Genomic DNA, 12,503 nt, shown 5'->3' with positions numbered 1-12,503 from the left:
TACCTTAGCATGTGCTGGGGTAAATATTTAGCTGCAGCTGCTTTCCTTAGGCAGGATGAATTTTAAACTGATGCTTGCCTTATCAGGGAGTGAGACTTGGCAAACAGAAACAGCCTATATTAGGGTTTGTAGAGGGAAGGCACTAAGAATTTCCAGAAATAAGCAATTTACATCAGAAAAAAAAAATCGATATGATCTGCAAAGTGCAACTGAACACAATGACTAAGACAAAGAGAGATAAACATTTCCCTCAATCCAGGAGCAAGTAATTTTTGAGCCTACACAGTGTTGAGGTAACTTCTTTGTAAAAGGAAGAAAAAATGCACTGAGAGCTACATGTATTTGTGCCTGACTTCCAAAGCTAGAGGTAGAAATGCTCCAAGGAAGAGTTCTAACAGCACTCTTCCCTGACCAAAGGCAGAAAATACCACCTGGCTCCTGAGAGACAGGTTACTCTGAAAGGCAGGTTGTTCTTTTGATGCTCTGCAGACTGAGTTGAGAGGTGGGGTGAGCTTTGCAGTGGAGTGACCGTGCTGGAGGGTCTGGGAGAATCACGCAAAGGTAATTTCTACATTGCGGGACCAGAAGGGGCAGTGGGGAGGGTCATCAGCAAGAAGGTGTAGGCAAAATGGAACAGCATGGTAGAGTAGCATACCTCCCCCAGCCTTTGGTGGTAGACCAAGAAAGACTAAGGATTTTCCAACTGGAAGCCTGCCTTTGGCATATCCCATCAAGCACAGATCAGGATGTTGCCCCAGAAGTGTCCAGAACTAACTGGTGATGAGGCTGGAGGTTTTGCTGCTGACTCGGTGCCGGAGGCAGCCTATGCCTCCTGCCAGCCATGCGGAGACAACAGTGACTCCTCTGCGCTCACTGACTGACAGCCTTTGCTCTCAGAGCACCTGAGCATGAGCACTTCTGCTCTGCAGAGATACCCTGGGGCTTACTGCAACCGTGAGGTTTGCTTTATTCTCTGCCTAGCTCCCACATGCTGTGTTCAGCAAAGAGGTCTTCTCGTGTCCCTTTCCAGCCCTATCAGCAAAGATCTCAGCACTAGCTAAATATTTTGAACTTCGGAGTTCCTACTTTAAAAAAAAAAATAACCAAAAGGTACAAGCTTTTAAACTGTGCTTTTCAAACTATGCTGAAGGTTTCAGAGAGTGGGTATTTTTAGCATGTCATAAAAATATAAAGCCCCACTCTTATTTTTATCTCTTCAATCTCTGCAAAATTAATTGAAGGCATTTTACCTTGCTCCCCTTTGCTTCTCTGACTTTCAGAAACTAGCTAACTTTAGGACCCAGGAGGGAAGGCGTCATCAGATGTTGGCAAACGCTGGCCATGTTGTGTATCTATTTATAGTAGGTGTGTGTCTAACCACCTTGTCGTTCTTTTCTTAGCATCAGCTGGACGAGCTCAGCTATCAATTATCCATAAACCTAATGATAATACAAGGAAAGCTATGTCAAGCAGGTGCTCAGAGGAGAGAGAAAAAGGGGAGATAGGTGACAGGACAGGGAGAGATGAGGTTTTTAGGAGCTGAAAAAGATCCTTTTGCTCAGCCTGAAAACCCTTATTATCTGTAATAATTATTAATAACAGAGGTGCCTGCACAAAGTCATTGTGACTGCTTTCAGCTGGTACATCCCTCCCAAATGTTATTTCCCTCATTTATTTTCATTGTGTTGGCAATCAAAGGCAGTGGGGTTTTCTAAATTTTTTTTTTTTTTAATCCCTTTGCTTTTAATAGACCTTAAGCTGGGTGTTCTCCTCCCCCATCTCTGTCCTGGGTACTGATATTTGGGTTGGTAATAGCAGGTTCTAGTTTCCCCGTGAAAAACTGAACCTCTGGTATTTCTCATGCTTGGAGATTGCATGTCTACATTTGCTTCCTCTTTTGTCTCCATTTCAGAGAGTATTTTGCCTGTAAGAACCTTGAGGGGCAAAGAGAGCAAGCGAAGGGGTGTCATTCCACTCATTGCCAATGAAAAAGCTATTTATTAGCTTTTTTTTTGCCTCTTTTTTTGCCTTTTTTTTTTCTTTTAATGGCTTGTCACTGCTGCTTTCTTCCCTAAGCGCAGGGGAGCAGGACAGCGTGAACTCTGTTCTTGACAGCAGCTCAGGTTCTGCCACCATCTGCCACCTAATCCACTTCCAAAGAAGGCTGTGACGTCTGCGTGCATGTGTGTGCACATATACCCTTCCCACCTCACCCATACATCATTTCAACAGGCTCGTATCGACCAGCTCGCAAGTGCCATTTCTCTTACAGGAATTGGCCTTTGATACTTCTTCCTTCTGCTTTAGATTTCCCTGATTCAGTTTAGCATACTGTGGTGGGAGGCAGGGGAAGGGGTGTATGAGTTGAAACTGGAGAGAATTTCCTCAAAAACTGAATACCTCTCTGTTTTCCTACCTAGCCTGCCTCTCTGAGGTGCTGGACTTGCAGATTTTTTTGACTTTTCCTGGAAGTTATGAGTGTGAGATGCATGGATTTCTTTTGCAAAAGCAGCAGGAAACAGAGCAGGTGTAAATTGTCTGTGCCGGGCTCCTTGGATAGCTGGTAAGTGGGCTCTTGCAGGAACTGTTGAATTTTAAGCTTTTCAATGACATAATGGCCCATCTTGTTTGACTGCTGTATGCAAGCACTGAATGAGTTTCAAGCTTTCTATATTTCCTTTCTCTAATAATACATGAAGAGTGACATGTATCACACATGATGCTGTATCTGCTGATGTTTTTAGATGCACCGTATTCAACACAGTTCACTGACTGCTGGATCATGTTTTCTCATGGCATTCAGTACTGTGCACACATAGTGCTGTGGAAAATGGCATGAGAATTGGGATGGGGAGCCAAGAGAGAGCTTGGGAATGATGGAGGGACTGTACAGTATGCATTCAGAAATGCCAGTCATTTTGCTTCCAGTCATCAGTTATGCCATTTTTTCTGGGCTATGGTAATGAATGTTTGAATTAGCTTCTGGATAACAGTAGCTGTCTCTACTGCTGGGAGGCTCTTACACCTGAGTGTTGCGATTTCTTCCTCCTGGATGCCCACAGATAACCCTTTCCTCCCCATTTGAAAGCATCACTATTGCAAAAATTAGGAATCTTTCCTGGCTGAGGAGGAAGGGATAGAACTCCCTCCAAAAGTCGACACAGTCTTTGGAAAGACATTCCCTGTCTCTACCAAACAAGGGACCAAGAATTCAGGTCGTGTGCTTGTTGCAGTTGAAAGATGAGCAGAGTTCTGCCATGTAATGCAGTGGGTTTGAGCCAGAGCTTCCTAATGGATCTGGAAAGTCAGTCATTGTCTGCTGGGGGATTTAGATCAGGCTCAGTTATAGCTCTCACTGTTTCCTGTGATGTTCTGCTTTGTTTTGTGGTTGGATTTCCCACCCACCTCTCCATCTGCCTTTGTAGACCCTCTCCCTCATTTTCCATATGACAAAGTTATTTGCCCATGTGACCTTAACAACAATTTCTGCATTAAAGTGAGCATGGACCAGAGGAATCCTGCTGTTCAGGTGCACTTGGTTTCATCAATCACACTTAAAATAATAAAAAAACTCCTTCATACTGAATAATGCTCACTAGTTAGGAAAGCAAAGGAACTTCATGTTAATTCAAGATAGATTTCCATACAAAAACTAATTGATCAGCGACCTCTCCTAAGTGTGTTTTATTCTTTTGGTAACAGAAAAATGACTTTTGACTATTTGAGATTACTTGTAGAGGTATTAAAAGAGAGGTTTATATTAATAACATATTGACATGTATTGATGAAACCTGAAAACTTCTCTTCCTTTCCCTCTGCAGAAAATTGCTTTCATTTGTCACTTCTAAAGGAGGCAGGGGAATAATTCTCCACTCTAGGCTAGCAATTTAAGATTGATCTGATGAAGATAGAATATTCCAGACAATCTATTAAAGGACTTATCTCCCAGCCCTAGTTTCAGGTCCTGTGTAGGATCGCATCCTGTTTGCAACAAGACACTTACAAGCTTCGTGTTATTTTTGAAAATGAGTTCTCCAGAACAAAGTAATAGTTGAACTAGCAGAACTCTGTGATGCTGTGGTTTCATTTAGAGAATGTTGTCCTTGATATTTTGTACTTGTTCTTGTCAGGAAAATAGTAGCGTGCACATGGAGGAATTGGACTTTTGAATTCACTTTTTTTTTGCTTGAACATTCAGTCATTTTTCAGTGAAATATGTATCTACAAGGCATCAGAAAAATGGTAATAAGTGTTGTGTGTGTGAGAATCATGCCTCATTTTAAATTCATAGTATTTAGAAAGTCTCCCCTTTCCTGGTATGTTTGTTTTCCAGTGGAAAACATCTTCTAATGACTACTAATTAATACTGATATATAGGTCATCTAAGACAAAAACAAAATTCCTTTCACTCCCAAAACATCTCTAAGGAATTAGAAAACACTCCCTTCAGTACTAGGAAGTGTAGTGATTTTTTGTTTTCCAGTTTTATCTCTCTGCTTCTGTGTCTCTATCATTCTGTCTCAGTGTGGGAACTGTGTCTCATAAGCCAAATTTCCCTTGAGGTTTTGACAGACCTACATGGGGGGGGTGAAGAATCCCCTTGGGCATAAGTATTCCCTTCATGCTTCTAGCCAAGCAGGAGGGAGCCCAGGAGGAAAGCTGGTCCTCGTGGGAGGTGCCAACTGATCTTGCAGTTGAAAGCCTGGAAAATTCCAAATAAGCTCCTGGAAAAGCATGGATGTTTGAACAAAATCCAGCCATCTTGGGATTCAATTTCCAGGAATATTTCATGCATGCGAGCAGAGCAGTGTTGTCTGAATGCATGCTTTCAGAAGCGCCTCTAGTCAGCTTATTACAGTCAAGCTTATATTGATAAGTTGAAACCCTAAGAAAAAACAAAAGCCCCAACAATCTGAAAAACTGAGAGTCAAGACTCCTTCTCCCTTTGCAATATTTGGAGTAATTGTTGGAGAAAAGGGCCAACAGAGGATACTGAATGTGTTCCTGGAATAATTCTGGCTATGTTACCTGTATCATCTGTATGGATGACTACAGCTAGGTGTGCTATTCTCTGTGCAGAGAAATGCTTCACTGGTGCTGTTGACTTTATTAGTGAAAATAGTATAGCTTCTGAATGTTCATAAAGTTTAAAATTTAGTATATTGCCTTTTTTTTAATTACAAAAGGCAATAGTGTTGAATTCCCATGTTGAGACCAATAAGCTAATTTGCTGAGCCTGGGTGCGTAGTCATTTTTGGAAATAATCTCCTTTTCAAGTCTGTTTATTTGGCAGCTTTTTTATTTCAAATTACATTTAAAATGTAAGTAATAGGAAGTGACATTTTCATTCCCCTTACTTTGGAAACAGTTCATATAGTGTATGTTTGCTTGTTTCCTCATCTGTAAAATGCATATATATGTTAATTATGGTCAACATTTCACAAATTGTTTTTAGGCTGAATACTTTAAACAAGTGTAGTCTTCTCTGAACCAAGGTAACATCACAGGTCAAATTATTAACTGCAAATCTATAGGCAATTGGAAGGCATATTCTTCTACTTGGTCCACAGCTGAAGGTCCCATTTGTCATAGCTCCTTAAAGGTGATTGTAGTAATTCTTCTACACTGGAAACTCGTGTCAATTCTTTGGGTGCCCAAAACCTAGATTCATGCTACTGTTGTTGTTAATCTATGAAAAGTATAGCTTAATTCTATTTCCATATTTCAAAGTTTTCAGACAATAGCAATTTGCAGTCAGATTCAGAACGGCAAACTCTGATTTGTGGACATTTACTGTGATCTTGAGACAAGCTTCAGTGTTTTCCAGTATGATTAAATTTAAAATCAAATTGTTAACCTCAAATGGAAATATTTGTTGCAAGCAACTTGAGATTTTTTACATCAAGAACAAAACATTACTCTGTATTACTTACTCTTAATACTCTGGGTTTTGATCTGCATGTGCCTGGTTTATGTAAAGCAACTTGAGAACCCAGGGAGTGGGAGATCACCTAGACCGGATGATACTCATCTTGGGTTACTGCAGGGAACAGAGTGTGAAATAGCAGAGGTACTGATGAGGACATATGATATATCCTGAAAAATCAGCAGCTGTTCTTGACAATTGACAAAGCACCAGTGTGGGATCTACTTCCAAATGGGAGAAGCGAGGTCCCAGACATGGGGAGATGGGCAAGCTGCCTGGTGGCTGCGGGGAAACTGAATGAGAATCTCAGGATGGTGTAGTGCGATGGCTGGCTGCGTATAAGTCTAGGATCAAGTTACCATTTCATTTGAAAGACAAAATCTTACGCCTGTTAGACTTGAATGAAGTTGCACAGACTTGTGATTACACATGAACACAGAATAAGGACTGTGTAGTGTAGTAGACTTGAGTTACTAGGTTTTTAAGGAGGCTTTTTCTTTGAGTAAGTTACGTGTCAGAACTTGGAACACGTATTGTGAAACGGTGACAGTAACAATTAGAAAGTGAGTATAACTTCTGCCAGTTCTCATCTCTGTCCTCCTAATGAAATATTCATTTTAGATAGTAGGTTCTTCAGTTCCTGTTTGTTTTGGTCTGAAGCAGTACCTATGTTTTGTATCTCATCCTGGAGGTAGATGAACATAGCTCATCAGGGTATCCTTGTTCTTTGATTGGTGGGAGATCTGTGTGCAGTGGGCTGCTTCATCAAATGCTCCTAACATTTGAATAACCTCAAAGAAACCTGAATGCAACCAAATCTTCATTTACAGTAAATCCATACTTGAAAAAAGGGAGAGGTGAAAGCGTATGGTAAAGGCTGTAAAAGACAACAAAAACTTTCAAGTAGATTTTGTTGCACCAGGGACTATGTATCCTGGTGATGATCTCTAAATGTCAAGTAATGCGTGATAGCAAAACTGGTTTAATTTCACACATAGTGATGTGCTCTGAAGCTGTGCTGTTCTCCAGGGAGTAAAGGTCACTATGGATATTTCAGGGATGGTATCTAAACAGAGTGATGAGGGGATTTACGAGGAACATGGAGCAGGTAAAGTAGAAATTTGAGTGAGTATCTGGGTTCATCCATGTCTCCTGTAATTTCTCAGGGATTTCTCCTGTAATAATCTTATTCTACTTTAAAATAGTCGATGAAAGAGTGCGCTTTCACTGTAATTAATCAAAAGCAGCACCAAGGTGGGAAACCATTGCATAACTCCTACTCTTGCCTTGCCTGCACAGATCTTGAATGAAACTCACCAGGTGTTTCCATATTTACTGAAATTTCCTTAACTCAAGGTTTTTCCTCAGCTTCAGGGTAGAAAATGTTGGTCTAATCATTCTGAATTGTGAATGAATCACTGGAGTCCTTTGGCTGGAGAAGAGCTCCTACAAGGAGTGCAGTGCTATAAAGCAAAAGGTCTTTATTTGTTATCTTGATTTAAAGAAAGCATCTGAAATGCTTTGTCACTTCTCTTTTCTAGTGAATATGTATGCAATTGTAAGGAACTGAGAGCAGCTCAGGAACTCAAACAGAGCCTTGTGCTTGAGAGGAAACTGCTATTTTAAATCAGGTTTGAAAAGACTTTTAAAACTGAAGAATGTTCCCTTAACAACAGCACTGGAGGTATGGGGGCGTGGAGAAAGTACGAGCTTGGTATATTTCACCCTTTACTGAGTTCTAGGTTGGGATATATGGAGAGAAATAACCAGGCATCTGAATATTTTAGAAAGACTGTGATACAGAGCAGACGATGCACAACTTAGTTTCTCCCCATGAGTGTATAGTCTAAGATTTTGCTCACAACAGGAATATGCCTCATGTAGTTGCATTCAGCAGGTGGTGCAAAATGAGTGCGACTAGTACAAGTCAGTACTAAAAGCACTCGACAGTTCCTGATGGCAAAAAATCTCTGCCCAAAAGGCAAAATGCTACATAGGAGCAGCTTCCATTTCGCCTCCCCAGAGGTGAGGCTGGGAACTAACTCCAGTAGGCTGGGTGAGCTGGGGTGGGTTAGGGCAGGGAGGTGAGCAATGTCAGAAGCTGTGGAAGCTCTTGTTCTTCAAACAAATGCGTCTGAAATATCACTTCCAGTATCGGCAATTCACGTTTCTGTCTCAGGAAGGCTTTTTTTGTTTGGGCTTGTAACAGCAGCCCCTTGGGTTTCTCTTCTCTCGAGAGACAAGGAGGCCACCTCAGTGCAGTACTCATGTGCTGCCTGACATATTTCAGTTCACTTTGCTAGACACTCCTGTGTACATTTCCAGATCTCATCTGCTTCAAAGCAGACAGATGACCTTTCTGCATAGCTGCTTTACCCAATACAGGCTATGCACCCTGCAGATTGTTTTAGGTGAGGAAATTCACATGTAAAATTGTCAATATAGCGGTATTATTCAATAGGGGTTTTTGTTGTTGTTTTTGTTGTGGTTTGTTTGTTTGTTTTGTTTTGTTTTGTTTTGTTTTGTTTGTTTGTTTGTTTTCTCCTTGGATCTTCATAGAGATGTGCCTCAAGTTAGTTGCAGAATAAAATTGATTCACTGCTATTTACTGCTCAAGAGCTCATTGACATTAGGGAGCAGTTCATATTTTGGTGAACTTATAAATATGTGTTTAATTCCTTTGTAGTGCAGAAAGGGTCTTATGCAAACAAAGAGGAACCTTGAGTAGTTCAGGATTACATTATATGAGAAAATATAAACCTGTTGTAATTATAGAGCTAATATACCCTTGAACTGCTCTATACTGACACTTTTCTGGGTTGTATCCTCTTTTACCATGCCCTATGTGGGAAGGAGACAGTTTTCTGAAAATGCTTCTGGTGATATTCACTTCAGTGCTCCTAGACACAGAACAAATCCAAATGTTCAGGGCTTCATTTATAGCCTGGCAGGTTTTGTTTGTGGTCAATTTGAGGCTCAGTTACCTTATAAATTATCTGGCTTGCCTTTGAAGCTCTTTCAATTTTACCTCAACCCTGCAAGAGGGTAAGGTTCAAACACAGTTAACCATGGTACTTGCTGTTCTGTGAGGAGTACCCAGGTTATAGCTGTTTTATTTAGCACGGTGGCCTGTTCTGTTGCAGTCATGTCCTATTTACAATTTCCAGGAAAAGTTTCATGTCTGTGCTGCTTCCATTAGGAAAACAATGCTAGCAATAATTTTTGCCTTTCATCCATAGAAGAGGGACTTCTTTCTTTGATTTTATAATTCTTTTCCCTTGCTGTTTAAATATATTTCTATGGAAAACAAATTTGAGTCTGTATTGTCCTTTCTGTGATCAAAATCATTGACACAGGAGAACAGTCGTTGTACTCTCTCTCTCAGGTCACGGATGCTGATGCTTTTAAGGGCAGATGGTGAGAAAGGTTTCAGGAGTGCACTTTAATTATAGAGATGTGTATGAATTTAAATAGATTTACAATGCTTCTCTTAAAACAAAGCAATGCAGAACTGAAGACTACAGGGCTTGAAATTGAAAGAAGTCAGAGACAACAAATGGAACTATTGGGCTGTATAGAAAATGATCATCTGCACAGCCTAGTGAACTGAGGGGAATTGCAGGAATAAGAAAATATATGCAGCAGAGCTTCCAGATTTTTTTCTTCTTTGTGAGTGCTCCTCATGAAACCTTACTAGAGGGCTAAAATAATTTAAGACTATTTGGTGGATCCTCTTTAGCAACCCAGTTTTGTGCTGTAGAAGCTATGAGCACTGTCACTTCTTTTCTCCTTTGTGCAGCCATTGGCAGTTTCCTGCAGACACCAGGGACACAGTGGCCTCACTGGTAAAGTGGTGCAGGGCACTAACTGTGACAAAGTTAACTGGCAGCTGAAAGGGAGCTTTCTGTGTCTGAGCAGTGTCTGAGCAGTCTGGTGGAAGCAGCTATTGAGGCACACTTTGATTGCATTTAATCTAAATATATTTAAATCTATTTATTCTAAATATACACGGAAAAAGACCCTGACCAATGCCTTCTACTTCTGTGTTTTTATGCAGTATTTGCTTTGTATCCATAAGAAAAGGAGATACTTATTTTCCATGTAGCTAGGGCATTTCATTCCTTCACACCTCAACTTCCAGAAATGCTCCAGGAAATATCAAAACTACTGTCCTTTTACAGCCACCTTCTTTGGACCACCAATAAGTAAACTGTGAGCAAGAGCTGTGGTATATTGCAGCTTTAGGGGCGAGCAGCTAGTGCTTTATTTCCAAGACATGTGAGCTTTGAGATAACTGTGAATCCTAGGGATTTGGATTTAATATTGATACGCAGACAAATCCCTAAGCCTTACTGTAAAACTGCTCAAGGCTGGAGATGGGCTGAAGTGGCAGTATTTAGTCACACTACTTCCGATTCCTTTTTTTTTTCCTTCCTGAAAAGCATTCTTAGTCCAGAAGAAACTAAATTACATTGGTCTATGGGTGAAGATTCTTCATCTAATAATTGATTAAATGGTAAGACTATAGGCAAGTGACCAAGTTTTGGTCTAGAGGGATTCAGTTGGAGCTAGAATGGTTATTGCTAGATGTGCTATTGGAAATTGGAAACAGGAAATAAACTATGGGGTGATGAAACTTGTCTCTGGGCTGTTTAAAATGACATTTAATTGCAAAGTTGCAAAAGAATTGCTTGTAGTGAATGAGTGGACTATAAAATGAAGGTTGCAATTCTGGGTTGATAAGGCTGCTTTTCTTTGCATTACTTTGCAGTTAACTCAGGCAAGGATGGACTGTGCATTAGTATTACCCATTTGGAGAGAGACTTAGTACTCACTGTAGATAATTCTATGAATATTTCTGCTTACTTCTCAGAAACAGATAAAAGTCAGAGAAGGCAAGTAGAGCAATAGTAATTTGATCAGTGAAACGAAACAGTTTATGGATGAGAAAAGACTCAATAGAAAAAGCTTTACAGGCTTGAATGCCATGAGGAGCAAACAGAGAGGCAGGTAGGGAATGCTAATTTATTCTTTCCTGTGATATAAGAAACAGAAAGCATCAAATAAGCTTGTCAAACAGGTTTAGAAGAATAGGAGTTATTTTTGCTTACAATTCAATATTACGTGGTGGATCTCATTGCCACACAATATCATGGAGATGAACAATCCTGTATTAACAAACTAAATAAATGAACACTGTAAAAATCCATTGGTGAGCTCAAAATGGGAGGATTTGGCGCAGCTTATCTTAAGGAGACCGAAGCTTTGCTTTGCTAAAGGCAAGATGGGGATGCAGAAAGCAATATACCTTTGTGCTTGCCGTGTTATTCTTCTCTCTATATAAGCACCTATTACCAATTGGCTGAAGGCAAAAGCTGCTGGCTTAGTTAAACCTTTGGTCTGTCTCAATAAGATTGTTCCCAGGATCTGTCTACAGTAGGCAGAAGTGAGCTTATTGTACCCTTTGCCCTGAGCTAGTACAGACTCTGAGCTTGAGCCTGAAAACCAGCTCACCACATCAACAGCTTACAGAGACGGATCCAAAAAACCCTACTAGCAGGTTTTATGGATCCTGCTGGCTCAAAGTGGCTCAGTGTGCTGAGTGGGCTGATTCCATCCACACGAGGTGGTACAGAAGGTGTTTGCTGTCGCAGAGGTATCAGGACTGTGTGTGTATTTTGAGCTGAAATGGAGACCACCCTTGCCACGCTCTCCTAGCATCTCCCTGCTAGCCAGCTTAGTTGATATGTTACTTGAAAGAACCTAATTCCTTTCCTCTCCATAAAATATTATATAGGGAGCCCATAATTCTTAATGTTATCTAAAAATATATATGCATTGCAAAACTCAGCATCAAAACACATGAGCTTCTGCCTCGAGCTTTTGTTCCAGAGACTATTTTTTTACAGATGGTTTCTGCTGTGTCTCAATGTTTCAATTTTTACTGAAAGCTGAAATTTTTCTGTGCTTACATGTGGCTTAATAGTCTAAAACCAGGTAGGAACTGCAGAGAAGGTTCACCAAGCTTGAAAAAATCCTTGTTACCTACATGCTTCTAGTGTTGTTGTTGAAGGCATATAGCCTGTCCTCAGAAAATTCCTCAAACTTCATAAAGATCAATCCAAAAGAAGGAATTTTGATGAGCTGCCAGGCAGGGAAATGGTTACACCTGTCAGATTTCTGTGTTTGCAAAGCAGGAGAACAGAAATGGAAGTTAGGTTTTTTTCCCTGTTTTCCTGATGTTCTAGGCCTCATTGCAGAGCTGAACAGAACAACGCAGGCCACTGCACATTGGTGTTTTCTGTTGTGCAGCTGCAGTTTATAACAGCTGAAAACCTGATATATGAGGAGTTCAGCAGCTGCTTTTTGATCAAAGTCATAGTGAAGGTTTTTTCAAGGCAGTATCGTTGACTTCAGTGAGCTCAGTTTATATCCACTTGCCCTTCAGCATATGACATCCTAGAGATCCATGCTAAAAAGAGATTCTCTACAGAAGATGGCACATAGTTTCCAGGAAAAACAATTAAAAGTACTTTTCAGTTCCTGTATATATGTACACAGTGCCCTCCACCAGTCC

Source organism: Nesoenas mayeri, assembly GCF_963082525.1.
Source record: "Nesoenas mayeri genome assembly, chromosome: 1".
In the NCBI taxonomy this organism is placed as follows: Eukaryota; Metazoa; Chordata; class Aves; order Columbiformes; family Columbidae; genus Nesoenas; species Nesoenas mayeri.
Note: the sequence above shows the minus strand (reverse complement) of the source record.